The 21,518-nt window shown below is 48.3% G+C and overlaps 1 protein-coding gene across 2 annotated transcripts in view; it reads right to left on the reverse strand.

The window, feature by feature from the left end:
* The window catches only part of KLHL29 (kelch like family member 29), a 1,101,789-nt gene that overhangs the window by 922,453 nt on the left and 157,818 nt on the right, over positions 1-21,518 (reverse strand). For both annotated transcript variants that reach the window (XM_085610611.1, XM_085610612.1), the window contains exon 2: positions 6,855-6,945. The gene's annotated coding sequence lies outside the window, so the exon portion shown is untranslated. The remainder of the gene's footprint in view (positions 1-6,854; positions 6,946-21,518) is intronic.

Below are 21,518 nucleotides of genomic sequence, written 5' to 3' on the forward strand. Positions count from 1 at the left end.
GGTAGGGCTGCGGAGCGGGGTGCGGTGGTGTGGCATTGTCCAGGTGCCCGGCTGGCCCGCCGGCTGTGGGTCGTCCTGCGGTCCAGTGGTCGCCCTCCCCCCCCCCCCGGAACCCGTGAACTGGTTTATCGGCCCGTTCGAGGAGATTGGCACGACGGTGGGAGAGCAAGCATGTCCACCAAACAAGATGGCGACCGGGCGAAGGTGAAGACGACCCGCCGTGGCCCGGCGCACCAATCCAACAGTATGGACCGCTACACTCTCCAGAAGGGATCTCCGGAGACATCGCGCACATCCCCGGCGGGCCCGACGGAGGCATCTGCTCAGCCGGTGGATCTGACCCTCCGGGACGTCATGGGCGCCATCGCAGAGATGAAGGCCTCGGTGGACCAGCGCTTCGACACCCTAGCGCAAAAAATAGACTCAGTCCTTGTGGATGTGAGCCTCGTGAGGGCTGACTTGTCCAAAACGAACGACCGGGTCGATTCCCTGGCCCACACTACAACGAGCCTCACGACGGATGTGGTGGCCCTCCAGAAGGAGGTGCGCCGGCTCGGACAGGCGAGCGCCCTGATGGACCGGCGACTGGAGGATTCCGAGGGTCGGGCCCGGAGGAATAATGTTCGTATTGTGGGGGTGCCGGAGGGACGAGAGGCGGAGGCGGCAGATCTTTTTGTGGAAGAACTGATCCTTACCCATCTCCAGCCCCGGGGGCTGAGTAAGCTTTTTGCGGTGGAACGTGCTCACCGGGTCCCTGGGGGCAGACCTAAGGCCGGTGCCCCGCCACGGCCTCTCATTGCCCGGATTTTTAACTTTCGGGACAGAGACGCTATCCTGCAGACCTCCAGGCAACAGGGACCGGTCAAGCTTGATAACATGGATGTGCATTTCTACCCAGACTTTACTCCGGCGGTCCAAAAGCAGAGACTGAGTTTTCTCGGTGTTAAACGTCGCTTACGGGACCTGAACCTTAAGTACTCAATGCTTTTTCCAGCTAAGCTGAGGGTGGAGGTGGATGGTCGCACGCACTTCTTTGACCGGCCCGAGGCGGCTGGGGACTGGTTGGACACTCTGCCTGGAGATCGGGGCCGAGGGGGTGGGGGGGGTGCGGTCAGCGGGGAGGGCCCGCCGGATCAGAATTGAGGGGTGAATAATAGGCCTTGCTCTGGACAACATTCCTTTACCATTTATTGATCGTATATGTTCCCCTCCTATGGAGGTCGTTCGGGGTCTGTCGGAGGCTTCCCTCCTACTCTGGGGGACTAGTTAGTTTTCATCTATGGGGCGACAGGCACACTGCACTTTGGGGGGGCTGTCTGGGCTCATGCAGGGGTGCAGGGAGGGGGGAGTTCTGTTGGGATGGGGGGGTGGGGGGGTGTGTTGTTTGTTTGCACCGCGAGGCAAACCCGCTACTGTATTGTTGCTCTCAAGATGCTCTGTGGGGGACGACTGATTGCTTCTACGTACGATGGGGGGTAGGGATTTGACTGTGTTGTCATGGAATGTTAACGGCCTGGGGGATAGGATTAAGCGTGGTTTGGTCCTGCAGTACTTGAAACGTATTTCACCAGATGTTGTCTTCCTGCAGGAGACACACCTTATAGGTAACTCCTTTCATGCAATGAATCGGCGGGGCTATCGTTTGGTGGCCCATTCGGGCTTCACTTCGGGCTCGCGGGGGGTGGGTATCATGATCAAGAACTCGCTCCCGTTGGAGATTGATGAGGTGCGCCATGATGAGAGGGGACGCTACACTGTCCTGGTGGGTAGAATGGTGGGTAGAATGGAGGGTAGAGTGTTTATTTTTATATCAGTGTACGTCCCGCCTGGGTTACAAGCTACTACATTTGCGGACCTGGGGCGCCTCCTCCTGGACCTTCCGGGTGGCCTGCTGGTGGTTGGGGGGGACTTTAATGCGGTAGCTTCTGGGTCTATGGATCGTCATCCCCCTAGGGACCTCCCCCGGGCACAGGCGTGGCTGTCCGGCCTTTTAGACACGCTGGGCCTGGTGGATTGCTGGCGACTAAAGCATCCCGCACAGCTGCAATACACCTTCCACTCGGGTGCCCATGGTAGCCTCTCGCGGCTTGATTACATCCTTGTCCCGGCGGCCCATGCTGGGAGGGTGGGGGAGGTGTGCCATCTGGCGCGGGGTATTTCGGATCACTCCCCATTGCTGTTACATTTCGATGTCTTCCCGAGGGGGGAGGGCAGGGTGGCTCCAATCAATGCATGGTATTTGCGCGACCCCACCATTCGTGCTGACTTGATCAAATCCTTACAGCGATATTTTGACGAGAATGTGGGGTCTGTCCCTTCGGCCATCTCCCTGTGGGAGGCTTTTAAGGTAGTTCTCAGAGGGGAGGCCCTCTCCTTTATCTCCCATGCCCGGAGGCGCGAGCGGGAGGAAGTGACCCGGGTGGAGGCCGAGATCGCGGAACTGGAGGGTGACCTGGGGAGCGGGGTAACGGATGCCAAGCTGCATGTTCTACACCTCAAGCAGGCGGCCTATAGGGCCCTCGTCACGGAGGCGGCCAGGGGCCTCAGTAGAGAGCAGCAGGGGCGATTGTATGATGTGGGCGATAAGGCTGGCAAATTGATTGCGTGGTTGGATAAGAGGGAGAGAGCGAGTCGTGTGGTTCCGTTGATTGAGAGGATGGATGGTGCGTGTGTCACCGAGCCGGAAGCCATTGTCTCCTGCTTCGCGGATTACTTCCGCGAGGTGTACTCCCCGGTTTCCCCCTGCTCGGAGGAAGATTCCCATGCCCTGCTTCGGGACATCGCGCTGCCCTCCCTTACGGTGGAGGACAGGGATTTGCTGGACGTTCCTCCCACCTCGGACAAAATTGCCCTGGCTATTCGCTCGGTTGCATCCGGCAAGGCCATGGGCCCCAATGGTATCCCCATCGAGCTTTATAAGCTACGCCCGGATGTACTAGCGCCCCACCTGCGCGCGATGTTCCTGGCGGCCCACTCGCGGGGTTCCCTCCCGCCGGACCAGCGTCTGGCCACAATCGTGGTGATCCACAAGGAGGGGAGACCCCGTGAGCGGGTCACATCCTATAGGCCGATCTCGCTCTTGAACGCGGAGCCTAAAATCCTCGCCAAGGTGTTGGCCAACCGGTTGGTCGGCGTGGTGGGCGATTTGGTCCACCAAGACCAATCTGGCTTTATACCCCACCGCAACACGGCTCTTAATCTGCGACGCTTGCACGGGGTGCTCGCGCGTGTCCCGTTTGTGCGGGAGCCGGCCATCTTGGCGTCCTTGGACGCCACCATGGCGTTTGATACGCTTGAATGGCCATACATCTGGGCGATGCTGGCGAAATTTGGATTTGGACCGGGATTCATTAGCTGGGTCAAATTGTTGTATTCGGGCCCATTGGCGCAGGTGGTGGTGAATGGGCGAGTCTCGGCCCCATTCGTGCTGGGGCGGGGCACGCGTCAGGGTTGCCCCTTGTCGCCGCTCCTGTTTGCACTGGCCTTGGAGCCCTTGGCGGAGTGGCTACGGTGGCACCCTTCTATCCGTGGTCTCCGCTCGACCCCCGAGCATGAGGACCGCGTGTCCCTCTACGCCGATGATATCCTTTTGTATCTCGCCTCCCCGCGTAAATCGCTGATTGTCCTGGTTGATGTTTTGCGCTCCTTCGGTCGTAACTCAGGCCTCGTCATCAACTGGGCGAAATCCTGCGTATATGTGCTTTCCGGGGAGGCTCCGGCCCTACCACGGGACTGCCCGATCCAGATTGCCTCCCAGGGGTTCCGGTACCTGGGTATATATATTACTCTAGACCCGGAGGCCCGCTATGAGCGGAACTTGCTACCCCCCCTCCAGCGCCTGAAGGAGGACGTTGCGCGTTGGCGGCGTCTGCCGCTTTCGCCGCTTGGCCGAGCGGCCTTGTTTAAGATGATGTCCTTGCCGCGCTTTCTGTACGCCCTCCAGAACACTATGGACTTGGTTCCGGCGCGCTACTTCCGTGAGGTGGAGGGCCTCCAGCGGCGCCTGTTCTGGGACGGGAGGCCGCGCATTGCTCTGGCTAAATTGACGCTCCCGTGGTACGATGGGGGGGTCGCCCTCCCGGACATTAAACGGTATTACTGGGCCTCCCAACTAGCTGCAATTAATCATGGCCTTTACGGGCCCGCCTTGAACCCGGCATTTGAAATGGACAAGATGCTCCTGCCCGGTGGCGATTACAATCGAGCGCTCTACTCTGGCGCGCCCGACTCCCGTCTGACGGGACCGACGCGTGTCATGGTGCGTGTCTGGCACGCGGCTAATGCAGCTATGGGGTGGAAGGACCGTTTGACCCGGGCGTCACCGCTATATGCGTCTGAGAGGTTGGGCTCCCTGTGGACATCGAAGGGCTTCGAGAAGTGGGACACGATCGGAATCAGCACGGTGGGAGATCTCTGGACGAGGGGGGGATTCAAAACTTTTGAGACGCTGCAGACGGAGTTTCAGCTGCAAGGCAGTGAGTACTTTCGGTACCTACAAGTCCGCCACGCGCTGGGCTCCGTCTTTCCAGATGTCGCGTCCATCCCGGAGTCTTCCCCCCTGGAGGACAGAGTGCTGGATGGCCATGTTCCAGACAGCACAATCTCCCTTATATATAAAAAACTGATCAACGACAGATCGTGCCTGCTGATTAGTCTCCGCGAGGCCTGGGTTGCCGACGGGCTGGAACTGGACGACGAGGATTGGATTTCCGCGGTGGCCTCTCCGAAGGAGGTGGCCATCCCGGCTCGCCTTCGCTTCGTCCAGCTTAAGATCCTTCACCGGGTTTACGTGACGGGGCCAAGGCTTCTACGTATGGGCTTTGCTGGTGACGGATTGTGTAAGCGTGGCTGTGGTGCTTTGGCAACTTTCATGCATATACTGTGGGAGTGCCCAAAGGTGGAGCGATTCTGGCGTGGTGTGCATGAGGTTCTGCGTGTGGTTACGCGTGTCGCGCTGTTGCCTGAAGCGAGGAGATGCTTGCTGAATGTGTGGGAACCAAATGACTATTCGGTTCCGCAGACGCGGTGGGTGACTCTGGGATACATGATAGCTAAGCGTGACATTGCCCAATTGTGGGGATCCCAGAGGCCCCCGGCGGTGTTGGCCTGGGAAGAACATATGGATTGGTGTATGTTTCGTGAAAAGGTAGTGTATGTGGCGAGGGGTAAGCCTGGGGCGTGGGTGAAAATCTGGGGCCCCTGGAACGCCTACCGCGGGGGTATTTGTGAGCCGCCACTGCTACCGGCTGCCTCGCCAGCTCCGTCCCCCTAGCCGACTCCCCTCCCTCAGCCGTGGGCACGTGGTTCCCCAGTCCCTGATCTACTCCCATTCCCCTCTTCAGAGTTTTGCTGCTGGTTGGGATCCCCCACTTACGGAGCACGTGCCGTCACTTTGGATTGCGGGTTGCCTTGCAGGTGTGGTTTTTTGTGTTGTTCTGTCTTGATAAAAGGAAACCGTATTGTCGGCTTGGAGTTATGCGGCCTGCGCTATTGATGTCTCCTGTTTTACCAATCTGCACCGCCAAGAGACTCTTACTGTATGTATGTCATATGCTTTTGTCACTCTAGCGGCCGGCCGGGTGGGTGTAGGCCCATACCTGTAACTTTTTCAAAATGCAATAAACGGTTTCAAAAAAAAAAAAAAAAGAAAGTCTCCAGACATTAAGAATGCAGCGGTCAAACTGCTCTTCAACTTCCCCAAGAGGACACATATCACCCAGCATCTGAAAGACCTCCACTGTTTCCCCGTACAGAAGAGATGCCAGTTCAAGCTCCTCACCCTCGCCCTCATAGCCCTCCACAACCAAGGACCTCACTACATGAATCACCGCCTGGTCTTCCAGCCGATCAAAAACCTCTTCTCCGCACAGCTTGTCCTTGCCCATACACCACATATCCGCTATGGAGGACGCTCCTTCTCCCACCTCACCGCCAGAGCCTCGAACACTCTCCACCTCCATACCTCACACTCGCTGAACCACTTCAGAAAGGAGGTCAAGACCTGGCTCTTCAAACGATACCTGCAGCACAGAGCCTGGATACCCCCTGGGGTGATTAGCCACGCTATACAAATACTACTTGATTGAATGATTATGGGCATATAATGTACTTAACTTACACCTGGTAATCAATAACTTATAAGATGAGCCAGACTGTAGCAAATGCGAGGTCCGAGTCCAATTTTTATTGGCCTGTGCACCATATTTCTAGCTATAATCCTAAAACAATTAATGTTTATTATTTCTGTATTTTTTTGTAATTAACAGTGATTGCAGAACTTGACAGACATCACCCTTATTTGCTCAGATCATCATGCAGCCATCTCTTTTCTGTTAGCTGATTACAAAACAACAGGGGTTCATAAACAACCTTAGCCCTCAGTTTTTTTCCCTCGTTCCCAGAGTACTTTTCAGTAGAATAAATCTTTACCGAAAAAAAAAATTACTTCAAGAAACCTAAAAATTGCATGTTTGTCTAGACTAACATACACTGATTACGTTGCAAGGCAGATCTGCCCTCCATCCCAGAGAAGAAAATATTACACACAATTCAAGTTTCCATTTTGGATAAATTACAGACGAGACAGGACTGTGGCAATACAATCATTTCAGCAATTCAACAGAGTACAGTGCTCTATTTTTGCCTTCAGCAAAACCTGTCTAGATTATTAAAAATCGAAGCTGTTCTCACACATTGTGTGCTCCTCAAACAATATTCACACATTTATTGCCAAGACATCATGCTGTGATAAAAATTACACTCATATGAGGGAAAGAGCAGACCAACATTTATGTAAATTTGTACTGGATCACAGAAAAATACAAAATTGCAATAAGTTATTGGTATTCACTTACGTGAGTCGTATCAAAAAACCTGCAGACAGCGGATTAACCGAATGTACCGCCACTTATCCAGCCAATCCCATTATTCATGCACATTCGCCACCTGAAAGAGACATGGAAATCTCCTATTAGAATTAAGCATCAGGGAATTAATCTAATTGCATTTGCATCAATTGTACTCCTTTAACTTTAAAATGGCCTAACACAGAATCCAAAGAACAAACATCAGTTTCTTCATCCTGTTCTGCATGTTTACAGTGCTTGCGGTTATGCAGTCAGCTATAGCAACTGTAGTTATGGTTGATTTACACACACACACATTTTTGATTGGCGAATAACTTTGGACTTATTTGAAGAAACCCAAATAAAATGGTCAAGATAATGTGTTAGGTCGCTTCTTTTTCCAAGTTTATTGCAGATTGGTCTGGGAGCATACACTTTATTTGAGGGGTGGGTTGAGGGGACAACATGACTCACATTCAAAGACCCATCATTGATCAAGCACACAACAATTAATGGACAGATGAACACCAAACTTGGAAGTAATGCCATGAACTTTATTTGTGGTTTATGGTGTATATGTGAAGAACGTTTAGAAGTATTAGAAGAAATGAAAAACTGCACGGATAGCCAGGGTCTTGAACATGTTTGATGAACAAAACTTGATAAATCCCAACAGAATGATTTTAGAATCCGCAGAACTAGCTTACAAATCGCGAAGAACAAATAAAAAATTGAGTTTTTCTCTCCTCTTAACTTGGGGTAAGGAGGTGAAATGTGTCACGAGGCAGGTGGGCAAATCCATGAATCATAAAAAATATCCACTTGTTCTGGCGCGTCTTCTGTGCTCACTTGTAGTGATCAACAAAAAGGAGACACCCTACTACAAGAATAGGGACAGGGTGAATAAACTCTGGAAAACAAAAGTGTCCCTGCTAAGAGGTACAGTATAACCAAGATTATATCATAAATCACAGTGGGAATACACTCATCAATAATATCAAGAACAATGCACAAAGGGATAATACAAAGGATTACTAAAAGTGTATAATAATAAGGTACGTCAAACAAATACAATAACAATTCTTTAAAATTTATTATGAAGATTAAAAACAAATTTTATACATAAATAGACATATCATCATATTTTTAGAAAACATGATGATGATATGTCTGTTTATGTATAAAATTTGTTTTTAATCTTCATAATAAATTTTAAAGAATTGTTATTGTATTTGTTTGAAGTACCTTATTATTATACACTTTTAGTAATCCTTTGTGCATTGTTCTTGATCTCACTGATAGTGAGCCAGCAGCAGAGGATGACAAAGTTGAAACAATGCGACTCCACCTCGGCATGAAAGAGCCTTCTGGATTACCCACCTTGTTTTGCCGTGAACCGCGGTGTGCTGCAGGCGACTAATGAAAGCTCCCGCGTTTTCCACCAGGAGCAGGGAGTGGAAAAGTCTGTGGCACTTTACCTTCTCTCCACCCCCATGAAATCTCTCCATTCTGGCCCAAGGCCTTGGGAATTTACCCGAAAACAGGATTTCCAATGCTGCCCTTATGCACCCACCTTTCCTGAAAGACCAAACCCAATCCTGGAGTCGGTTACTGACTTAATCTGCTGATCAATAGGTGAAACCCTCACAGGACCTTCCCCGCCAGCCATCCTTCTGAGGTCAGTAACAGGGTACTATCAAGCTAATAAATAGTAACTACTGATATTTACAGCGCATAGAAATTACAGCATTGACAGCATGATATGAAGAGATATAGATAAACAAAATAATTATTTTTCTTATCATAATTTATGAGGGTCTCTTCAAACCATTCATGATACTTAACCTAGCTCCAGGGCAGGGCATCAGAAATCCGTCTGTGGGGTGCTCCCACACATTTATTTGACGCTCACTGACCTGGTCTAGGAGTCGGGGGGAAATAAAAATAGTACACACACTCTGTTAGGGGTCTCCTCATGATGAGTGGGTAGCTGTGGTCAGCTGACTCTTGCATCACCCAGGAAATTTTAAATGTATACCATACCTTCGAACATTTCTAAGCACTATAAATAAGAAGTGCTACTAATATCCTGTGTAATGGCGTTCACTTTCCTGACCTCTGAAGGGTGGACACACGAGTTTGCCTGAGTCAGCATTGCCAGGATTCAACCTCACTGCAGACCCCTCCTTTCTCTTATTGGTGCGCACGACAATCAGCTATCAGGTTGCTTGTCCCAAACATAGAACATATTGCTTAATCCTTTAAGGTCTTGAATACCAATAGCTTTAGCTGTCTCTAGGCAGACCTAATTTGACCCATACATATCATTTACTTGATGTGGGCTTTCGGTCAGCCCGTTGTTTCTGATTGGATGGTTTTACTGTTTATCTCAGTTAATGTTTTCATTTTCCATCCTAGTGTAGCCATTCAGCATATTAGAATGGTAAATTATAAATGGCTGCCAGGGGAGTCAATGCAAGCGCATGTCACAATGGATGCACGCACAACAGCAGCCATCTTGGAATTATTTGCCAGATGGCGGCTATGAGTGTGCATGCATCATAATCGCTGGGTCTTGAAGCAAGCGCACACATTCGAATGTGAACAAGCATTTGCAAAGCCAATTGCACTGCCTATTAGAGCCGAGACACATTGGCTTTCTTTTCAATATTTCTACTTTGCACCTTGTTAATAGAAGGACGCTAAATAACCTTGCGTATCCAATAGCCATAACGGGTCAATATAAGTAATGGGCCGAGGCGAGTCAGGACATTCATCTTTATTTATGGACCTTGCCTCCCCGTGCCCTAACTCATGGGCAGGCAATTCTGTGGCCATCTCGCTCTTCCAATTAGTAGACTTGGTTTGTGAGTTGACCAAAGAATAATTCTTTTAAGAGAATGTATCCTGTGCACGATTCCCAAGGTGCTTCACTATTACTTCTTAGAGTTCAAAGACCAACGAGAGAAAACCTGAAGAGCTACTACAGGAGCGGTAAACGTAGGAGCAGAGGGGCTTTTAGAGACATTATTTGCTGCATCCCCACTATCTCTCATAGAATGTTCAAACTGTATAGATGAGGATGTGGTACAGCAGCTAGAGCTGCCGACTCGGGAGCTGGGGATCGGGAAGCTGGGATTCCGGGCTCAATTCTCTGCGTCGGCTCAACATCCTGTGATTCTGGGCAAATCACTTAATATCCCCGTGCCCATGCACACCGCCCGGATACTCTCACAGGTGATAAGCTGCGTTACATAAATCTACAAATTTAAGTGGGGTGGAGGGGAGAATTCTAAGCAAAGAAGGATTAAAACAGTCTTGTTAGAGACGTGGGAAGCTGTAGAGGGAATCATTCCTCTCCTGTTGGATTTAATTTATGTATTCACTGCTCTTGGTGCAAACTGGTGGGAGATTCCTTTTGGTGAAGCCATGAAATGGCCACCCTCCTCATAGGTCCTCTGGCATCGCTTTGGACCTTGATAGTCTGTCAGCAGGGATACAATTCCCACTGTAATTACATGGCTTTAGTGATATCGTTCACGGAGTTTATGGATTTCACAACAAATGAGACATCATTATTGGACCCAACATCTGCAGGTGTGGTTAACATACATTAATTAATACCAATAGCGGACTTTACATCACCCTCTTCTTGAGGGTCACCAGATGTGGAATTCAGTGCACAATTCATTTGCTTGGGTTAGAAGTAGAGGCATGGAGATGCCATGCACATTTCTAGAGAAGATTTATTAACCCACTAAGCAATTATACAAGGAACAGAATCTTTGGTCTGCTTGCTAAACATATATATATATATATCAATCAAACCTCCAAAGGACCCAACGTACAAGGAGCACTCGTATATATCAGAAAATATTGTGCAAAGAATTGTGAAGTGTCTGCATTGCCGCCCTAGTCTGTCTCACTAGGTTTGCAATCTGTGACCTCCAAAATACACACATCTCTTAGTAGATTTACTCACTGAGCTACATGGCGTGGATTGAACTCAGTAAATTCAAAGAAGCCAAGGCAAATCACATAGAAAAACATGAGCTCCACAGAGAAGCGGAGATGGTAGAAGAGGCATGACACCAATAGAAATTAACACCCCTTAAAGAGGCACTAAACAATTACTTTTGCCCCGGGTAAGAGCACTGCCTTTGAATAAACAAAAAAAGTTGGCTCCAAAAAATGATTAAGTGCAGCAAGTACACTACCTATCTACATGAAAATTAATTCACCTATTCCAAACAAAAACTCAGATAGATACGCAACACCTGCATTCATGAATCAAGTATCAACTAAATGCCCCACTAATACAAAATGCTATATCCCCTTAACCTACAAGGCGTTAGAAAACCAAACCACCTCAACAAAGTTTCCCACCATATTAATACAGACCTGTTGGGTTTAAAGGGGCTTGTCGTACGAACGATGAAACCATTTTTGGGGTTTATCATCAGCAGCCTAAATGAAAGCCCACATTCATACTATTTAATGCACCACACGAGGTAGGACGATCTCACGAAGTACCACTGCGCTGGTATCTAGTTGGAAATTGCGACTACCTGCGACGTTCCTCAATGTATCATTATTACACTGAAGAGCTTGCATGTTTTCATATAAATGCTTCAACCCGTCTAATGTGGCGCATATCAAGCCAGCTCAAAAGGCACTTCAGTCCAGAATTCAAAGAAATAATCTCTGAATTAAACACAAAGTTAACTGTGGCACATGTATCTGCCATATAGAATATCTGGCATCTCACTATAGCCATGACAAGACCTTATGTTCGGGTCCTTCCCCCCTTACAACATTGATGCTTCAAAAGACTTAAGGGATCTTTTAAAATAGGACAAGCCACCAGCCAGCACAACAGATTGGTGCAGGTCTTCGAATCTCTCCTGCCAGTGGAGAACCACGCACTATATTTAAGAACTCTCTGCCAGGTTGGTGGGGAGCGTTTGACCCGAAGTGCTTTCTAGGGTGTGGAGGAAGCAGTTTCAACAAAACTGGAGTCATTATTTTGCACAAACAGGGAGTTTACTTCTGCAAAATATAAAAAATAAAAACAATGGCCTGACATGTAGTAGGTTTTCTCTCTTTGCATTTAGGGGTGGTGGCGGTGATGCAATGATGGTTTTTGCGGCAAGGCATGGCAGATTCAGGCAGAAAAAGCATGTGCAGCAGAAGGCTCGCTCCAAGTAGGGTGGATCGTCCTACACACAGACCATGGCCCAGTGAAAGATGGGCCACTGGGCCAGAGGTTTCCAAGGGAGGGTCCAGCTGAGGTTCCGCCTTCAGAAACCCTTCTGCTTACCCTTCTGTTTTATTGTATTTTTCTTATGGATGATTATGTTAAAATCAGAAATCAACCCAAACGGTGCTGAAACTGCCAACAATTGGCAGCAAATCTTTCAGTTATTGTTGATGTAACATTCAGCAGTTCAAAGCACTCTGTTTTTTTTAAAAAGTGGCACGTGACACTATGCAATGCGCGTGGTAAGAGCTTTCGTAGGTGGGTTATGCATGGCATGGGTGAGGGAAACCTCCAGCTAGAAAGCAGCATGTTCACAGACTGCGGAAGAGACATGCTGTTTGGTGCTGACAATCCACATTTAAACACTGCAGCCCACCAAACGACTATGCACATGCCAGGAAACCGATAAAAGCCCACAGGAAAACATTTCTTCATTGAGATGAAAAGACCAGCATTATGCACGCAAATAAACCACAAATCATGTGACCCGTCATTTCATTTTGGGTTTATAATGCACACAGAAGCAATCCGACTACTCAGCTGCAAGAAATGTGCTGATCCTGAGAGAACACTGAATATTGCACGCAACCGGGGGATGGAAATGTCAGAGGCATTGTAGAATTGTTGCTGGGTGGGCAGATGAGGGAGGAGACCTGGAGGGGGAAATGTGAAAAATGAAGTGGTTATTTTGAAAAGTCATGAAACTTTAACACACTTGTCCCACATGTATCTGACGCATCTGGGCTGAGGCAGCTCCGTCCGGCACATTTATCAGATTTGCCACATCAAGGCAGGAAGAGTGACACAGTTAGCACAAAAAGCCCCTCACAGGAAAACAATTCGGGGCACATAAGGGGAAAGTGAAAGGGAGAGAAAACATAAAATGGGGTGGGGTACAGGAATATACCAAAAACAAACAAGCACATGCAAAACCCATAGGTCTGACTTTAGTGTGCTAATGCTTTCAAATGCCTGTACAAAGGTAGTTCACATACATTTTACGTATTAAAGTCAGATCTATGGGATTTGTAGTGCGTCTTTCTACAAGATTATCTAGTTGATGTAGTGCCTCAAGTGTCCCATTTCTGGCGTTTTAAGTGAGTAAGAGTCAGAAATCCTTCTTTGATAGGAATACAGATCATATTTTGGAAAACTCATACTGTCCAACAATAGTTTGGAGTGCTGGGTTCACGTTTTTGTGCAAGACAATCTTATCAATTGTTTGCCCTTTTAGCACTGCTGTGTGGTCACTATTCGTAGCTAAGAGCCCGTTTCATAATGCAGTATGTACATACAGTGTGAGATCTAAAGCAAATACACTATTGTTGGCACATAGTGGACTTCTTCAGGGCTCAATTATTTCTACCTCAATGCGAAACGACAGTACAAAACTTGCACAATAAATGTCATTGCTAACTACATTCACTAGTAGATGTATGCTGCACGCCTGAAATAAAGCTTTCCTGTTGCCCCATATTGTGTAGTTGTATGTCAGAAAACTACTATGTAATCACGTGGTACTATTTTTTCCATAAGGAACAGATAGGAGATGTGGCTTAGCTTCCAGGGGACCTAGGGACTCTGGTTTGAATCCTGGCCTTGGCTCTTGACTCACCACTGTGTAATTCTGGGCAGATCACTCAAACTTACTGTGCCTAAAAATGTGAAATTTTATGTGCATTAAATCTTTTTGTGCAATCCCCACTTGATGTACAAGATCATGCAAACTGTCTCCCAACCCTTCACGTAATGTACAGCTTCATAGCTAGGTTTGTGCTATATAAATACTAACACATACCTAATATTGTCTATTTGCAAGACCACAGCAATGATGCGGCACAGTATTTTTTGCATAGTTACAGATTTGCCGCATTTGCCACAATCTATCATCTGTTGCATCATCTCCAAATCAATAAAAAAAATGTTTGCATCTTAAACGGTTCAAAAGTTATAAAAATGCAGCAACGCAGGCTGCCACACAATGAAAGGCCCTTTGCTAAGTTTGACTGGTCACCTTTCTGTTGCTTATTGCTATATTTGTGCATTTCACTGGTATTAACAAGGTGCAACAACTACCCAGACAGGGTTATCAAATGTAAAAATGACAAAATAATAAAGAAATATAAAAAAAAAATGCCGCATTATGCAGCATCATTTGCCTTTTCTTGCCGCATAATTTACTCACATCTGCATCATAATTTGGCTTTCCGATACCGCATAGTTCTAGTAGTACCAGCTATACGAAGCTAAAGGTAATAAGATTGTGTCGACCATATGGTACATTTAGTCCACAGGTTCAATTCTTGGTTCTCCCGCGAATGCAGCAGTGATTTGACCCAGGGTTTCTGCATGTTTGCTGTTCTCTTAAAACTGCTAAGCAGGATCCCTTGTTGATTTGAAAGTACGTCTGACGGACCCTTGCTCCTGGACTCTTGGCCTTGGGCTGTTGTACTGTCTCTGAGCCCACTGTTCGCCGGACCCACTTCGAGTGTCCCGCTTCACCGGGATAGCCGCTGGGGAATCTGTGGAGAGGCTGTGCAGTCTGTGTTGTGCTGGGGCTTTTGGGCAGGGCTGCTAGCGTTTCTGCAGGGACTCCGTTTCCCAGGAGTCCCTGCCTGGCCGATTGAGAACACCTGGCCCGCTCTCCCTGTCAGCCCCGCCCCCTGCGCACAGAGTGTGTTAAAGAGCCTGCCTGCCTCTTACCTGCGGGATCCCTTGTTGATTTGAAAGTGCGTCTGACAGACCCTTGCTCCTGGACTCTTGGCCTTGGGCTGTTGTACTGTCTCTGAGCCCACTGTTCGCCGGACCCACTTCGCGGGTCCCGCTTCACCGGGATTGCCGCTGGGGAATCTGTGGAGAGGCTGTGCAGTCTGTGTTGTGCTGGGCAGGGCTGCGAGCGTTTCTGCAGGGACTCCGATTACCAGGAGTCCCTGCCTGGCCGATTGAGAACACCTGGCCCGCTCTCCCTGTCAGCCCCGCCCCCTGCGTGTCACGTCTGACCTATAACAGTGGTGCTTACTTCCGCTGCGCGGGAGCGCGTGGGAGCGTCCCGGGAGAAGTCCGGGACAAGGGCGGGACAGTCTGTGGCCGTCAGGGGCTGAAGGAGGCTGGGCGGGGCCCGCTCTCTGACATTGCGCCTTCTGACTACTTGTTACAGTACGTTCCCTGTATCTAGAGATCTCTGGTGTCTGCTTATATAGTATTGTTCTTTTTAAAGCTCGTTGGCTGCAAAGTATATCTTCTCCTTCAAATACCACTGCCCAGATCTCTACTCAGGCCGAGGCGGGGTCAGCCATCTTGGGCCCTTTAGACAAATACTTTAGTTGGGTAACCCAAGATATTGACAAAGAGATCGCTTTGGCGGAGAGGCGCGCCGAGCGTAGGTTATCTATTGAACTCCTTAAAATTCCCTTGGAGAAACAGCCACCTCAGGGTTTCCCAGCATTGGTTCCTCCCCTGTCATCCGTAACTCTGCCAGCTGTACTGGAAACGCCTTATGCTTTTCCCCCTTCACCAGAGCTGTTGGCTGGCTCGTCTGTGGGTCACGACGTGCCCATTTTGCCTTCTACCTCGCCCACTATACCAACTGGCTTACCTACAGGGCAGGTGACCACTGCTCAACCGAGTGTGTCATCTCACGTGGTCAAAACTAAACCAAGTACCAAAAGAAGTGCTGCCCCGAAGAAGTGCTATCTTCCCAAACATCCGAAAAAAATAAGGAAGGTTGGAATATGCCTGCGCCCTTCCTGCGAGCCTACTGGGGCTGGCTCTGGTGGGGTTAAGATTGTCAAGGACGGAGTTGTTCCGGCTAGTCCTGTAACTAACATGAATGACCCCTTAGCGATGGTATTGGCTGAGACCTTATCTTCTGCTCCACCCCTGCTCCTCGAGTTGGAGAGGCTGATGAGGTCTCTCCTGACTCCTATTGAGGAACGAGTTAAAAAATTAGCTGATCGGTTAGAACATTTCGAGCAGGCTACTCTAGATAACTTTTTTTCCACCAAATCCCTAATCAAGTCCCACCCTAGGACGGGGGATAGCATCAATCTTCTGAAACCAAATGGCCAGGCAAATGGTGTGTCCATCGCTGAGCCTCCTCCCCCCGTAGTCAGCATTGCAAGTAGGCCTCAGTCGAAGGGACAAATCCCCAAGACTAATTTAGATTTGTCGGACCGTCCAAGTAATAATACCACTAAAAAAAACAAGCTGCCTGATACTGTGGCTATGGGTAATAAAGATAGCTCCAAAAGTGGCAATTCTGTATCTAATGGTTCCCAACCCTCACTAAGCACTTCAACACCCCGTCTTGGCGTTCCTGTTAGGGGAAACAAAGACAGTTCCAAAACTAATAACACTGTATTGAATAGTTCCCAACCACCACCAAGTATTCCAACATCCCGTCCTGCTGCTCCTGCCATTAGCCTGCCTAACACCCTCCCGATGAAGGCACCCCGTAGGATACCTCCTATGAATCTCACCCCAGATTCTTATCCTTTCGTGGCTGTCCTCACTAATGTACCATCTTTGTTGGCCGGGCAAAGAGAATCCTTCCAGATGCTAAAAAACAAGGTAATGCACTGGTTAAAGGCAAATAGACCATTGCCCGGGGAAGTGGACGGGCTGATTATTGGAGTGAGAAGGACAGACTGGATAGGTTGTACTCCTAAGCACTTGGGGGGAGGGGGGGGGGGGGGGGAAGTGTATAGTTGTTAATTTCCAAGATCCAAGGGTGGCACGTCTGATTACGAAGCAAAATTGGGGCAGAAGCAGTGGTGGAATTGGTGTTGTTGATCTTACATTCTTTTATCCAAGACCAACAGGTGTTCAATTTGGTATGACCAGTGAATTAGGTTGCTATAACAATCTCCCCTCCCCAGGGTTTGTTCCTTTCACTGTACCCTTACAACGGGGCAACTTTTATAATGGACCAACGTACAATCGTTTTGAAATGATGAAAGATCCGGGGTGGGTTTATTGACCAAACTCTGATTATTCCACGAACAGTAGGGAAGGTATGACCCGTTGGGATATATGTGGGAAGCCTGTGTTAACTGTTTTGACTAAAAATGAGGTATCAAATGAAATGAGAACTGGTTGGGAGACTGTGATTTTGGAGGAAACATGTGGGGAGTGTATTCCAATTTCTGGGGACTCTGAAAATGAGGAACTAATTACACTTAGCACTGTTGGCACCCAGGAGGTTGATCACAACACTGAGGATACCATCCGAGAGAGGGAGGGGTATGACGGAATCTTAACAAACGACTTTGGGATGTCCTGTGTAGGAGTAGTACCCATGGACGGCCCCAGTTTAGGGAAGTTTTTTTCATGGAACATCGCGGGGTTGAGTAGCAAGCTGATGTCCCAAAACTGGATGGATTTCGTCAATGGCTTTGAAGTTTGTTTATTCCAGGAGACATGGCCTTGCGACCCTATATTTCTTCCTGGCTACTTAAATTTTTCAATCCCGGCCAGTAGAGGCGCTAGGGGTCGACCGATGGGAGGCCTTACAATCTGGGTAAGGCAATGTCTTCAAATAACAATCAAAGTGGTGGATCTGGGTTGTAAGGACATCCAAATGCTAAGAATAGCCTCAGAAAAGTGGGGAGGGATAGATATATACAACATCTATGCCAGGGGCAGTACCACTGGGAGTTCACCCATTCTAGAGGCTTTGTCCACTTTTTTGAAATCGCAGTCCCTGGGTAACAAAGTTGTAGTAGCTGGTGACCTAAATAGGACTTTCGAACCATTGGATAGTTTGGACGATCCCCTAGGGCAAGAGGAGGATACGCAATGGGGTGTTCCGACTTTAAATCTGGCTCCTGTTAAGCGGTGGACGAAAGATATATTACAACTGAATGCCATTTGCCTGGAACATGGGTTGAGAGCCCTAAATGGGAGGACGAAGTGCGATAGGGAAGGTGCCTGTACATTCGACAATGGTCATAACCAAAGTCGGATAGACTATGTCCTTTGCAGCCTCAATTTGTGGCAGTTGGTATGCGACATGAAAATCGAGGGTAGACTGGAAAGTGACCACAATCCCCTTTGTGTGACCCATAACTGGTGGATGGCCATATCAGAGAACCCTCAATCAAGTGACGGCCCAATGCCCACCATGGCCAATGACATGCGCAGACTTAACTGGCCGAGTGTATTGGCGAATGCAGAATCTATGGACTTTATAAGTTCCGAGGTGGATACTGCAATCGCTGCTATGGAGGCTGCAAACCCCAAAATCCCAGGTTCTAGGGAAATAACGGACATACACAACAAGCTCTTTTCCCTTTTAAAACCGCATTTCTTGAGGTCCCGCAAGATAAATAGGAAACAACCACCCAAACCAGCTAGGTGGTTTAATCATCAGTGCAGGGAAGCCAGGTTAAGCTTGGGAAGAGCAATCAGGAATAGGGACAGGGCAGCCATTAGCGAGGCTAGGAAGCACTACAAGGTTAGCGTATCGCTAGCAAAAAAAACATGGGACGAAAAGTATTGGGCAGAACTAAAGGAGGCCTCGGGGGCTAAGGATTCCAGGTTATTCTGGAATATTGTCAAGTGGGGTAGAGGTGGAACTCCAAATAAACCCAACAATAACGTCGCTGAGGGTGCCTGGGTGGATTATTTTAAACCCCAATATGCTGAGACTACCGAGTTTAAGGATGTGAAAGTAATTTCAGCTGTATTCCCCACTGGGAATTTATTTTCCCTTAAAGAAACTGAAGTTGCAATATGCACTGCCCAAAGGGGAAGGGCCCCGGGTCTAGATGGGATACCCTCTGATGTTTTCATAAACGATATGGCGAGGTGGGTTAGGTAAGTATTCCTTTTGGGAAACGCTATTGCGAAGGGAACGGCAGTCCCAGAGTTATGGAAGGGAGCAAATATTATACCCATATATAAAAAAGGGGATCGGTCCCTCCCGGCCAATTATAGGCCGATAAGTTTGATTGCCACTATCCCAAAAAGTGGTAGGGAGAATGGTGGTAAACCTACTAATGGATTGGGTAGACGAGAACAACGCCCTGTCCCCTTATCGGGCTGGTTTTCGGCGGGCTACAAGCACAGTTGACCAGGTGTTTCGCTTTGCTCTGCTGCAGTGGGGGACGGTGGTGCTTGGCAAGGGCAGCCTGTATGTTGCCTTTGTCGACTTGCGGGCTGCCTTTGACCTGGTCCCAAGGAGAAAGCTCTGGGCAGTTCTGAGCGAAATAGGCCTTCCGGCTGAGTTACTCACCTTGATAATGAGGCTGCATGAGTGTAACTTCGCCAAAGTTCAGTGGGGTATGAATGGTGAATCATCTGCCGACTTTCCGATTGAACGCGGAGTACGACAGGGGTGTGCTATGGCCCCCCTGCTTTTTTCCCTATTTATTAACGGAATAGTGGCTCGGATGCTGGATGCCAGTGTCGATGCACCTTCGTTGGCGGGCCTCAGGGTTCCGATCCTGATGTTCGCCGACGATACGCTGATTTTATCCAAAACACCGGCTGGCTTGCAGCGAGCTTTAAACATCTTCGATCTTTTCTGTGGGGAACATGGCCTGGAAGTTAACGTGGGCAAGACCAAGCTGATGGCCTTCTCACCAAAACGTAGACCCCGCCCTAAAATACTTCTGAATAATTGTGAGCTTGAGGTGGTTACTGTATTTAGCTACCTTGGGGTGCAGATAGCAAACAATCTAAAATGGTCCCAACATATAGAAAAGGCGGTCCTGAGGCATCAACAGATTTCGGGGGCACTTCGGGTGGAACACAAAAAGTCTAAATCAAAGCCTATAAAACCAGTCCTGGCAGTATATGATGCCAAGGCTATTGGGTCTGCCCTATATGGGGCTGAGCTGTGGGGTTTCGAGAGGCTTCTCCCCTTGCAAATATCGGAGAATAGGTTCCTCAGGGGAATCACAGGTCTCCCTCAGAGTACACCACTAATCCCGCTTGGTCTTGATTTAGGGAGAAGATCAGTTAGTGACCGAGCGTGATTGCACCCGATTCTCTATTGGAGACGCCTCTGGACTACCCCAGAGATACGGCATTATGCAGAGGGGTTCCTTGCCATAATTAAAGCTGACACCTTTCATAAAATAGTCTGGTTAAAAAATCTTAGGACTGTTTTAGGTGATCTGGGCCTCTCCAATCTATGGGATAATCCATCTGGGGAACCCTTTCCAAGCAAAAACATAATTAAAAGCTTATATTGGGATTGGATAGATGGCAGACTCTGGAGTAGAACGAGATCAGACACAATGGCGGGGCGTTTCTTAGAAATCAAACTGTGTCCTGCATTGGAACTATACTGGGACAGTATTACTAACCCAGGGGATAGGAAGCTTTTCTTCCAGTTAAGATCAGGTGCCCTTCCTCTGAGATCACTGACGGGTAGGTGGAGGAGTTCAACCACCTCGTGCTGCCCGGTTTGTGGTGCAACTGAGGAAAATATAGGTCACTTTCTATTCTTGTGTAAAGCTTAAGCCACCCCGAGAAGAGTTTGGTTAGCTCCTGTTTGTAGAAATCTAGGGACATCCAGGGGTGTTGAGGCGCTACGAATTATTTGCACCGCCACTGATATGCCTATTGTTCTAGGAACAGCAAGGTATCTGGGGTGGGCATGGTCCATTAGACGGAGGGCAATTTCTATTAATGTAATATAACTGGGGTATCAAGTGATTTCTGTGTAAATGTACACCAAAGATTTTTATTGTTTATGTACGCACAACTGTTTTAAAAGTATGTATAAATGGGAAAAAATTTTAATGTGAAGTATTTTAAATGTATGTTTGTGCTTTTATGAGTATATTCCTCGAATAAAGCTTTGAATACGCTAAGCACTTGCAGAGTCTTGCAGGTGTCCGAGAAGCTGCTACACCTGCAGGCCCAAGGACAGAAGTGCAGGTACTGCAGTGGAGCCGCACTTTACAGTAAGGTGGTAATGATGGTGCACGAGATTCACAAAAAGTCAACAATTGCGAGCGACACTTTCTTAAGTTGAAATGAAACCCAGTTCTGCTGCACACTGCTAGCTTCTTGTTCACTTCCACTTTGCTAAACAATAAAGTCCAACTGTTTAGAACGAAAAAGTATGTAAAAATCGTAATTGCAAGTGATAAAATATAAGAAAACCAGTATCTGTAGCATCCATGTTGTCAAAAAAAAAGTCTAAAAACGACGTTTTTTGGGCAGAATCCATAGGAGAATCTGGTAAATGCCCGCGTCTGCAGACGCTCGGATAGACGTAGTGCTAACTCTTCGTGCTCATTCGGGCCCAGGTTGGCATACTCCAATATTGCGAGACCATGCCTACTTCATATTGAGTGGGTGAAGGCACAGTCTCACCCATTCCGCACAGAGAAAGAGGCACCATCTCCGTAAACAGAGCAGACATAGGGTGAGCTAGGTTTGCAGCCGATAGGCCTGCA

This window comes from Triturus cristatus, chromosome 6, assembly GCF_964204655.1.
Source record: "Triturus cristatus chromosome 6, aTriCri1.1, whole genome shotgun sequence".
Lineage (NCBI taxonomy): Eukaryota > Metazoa > Chordata > Amphibia > Caudata > Salamandridae > Triturus > Triturus cristatus.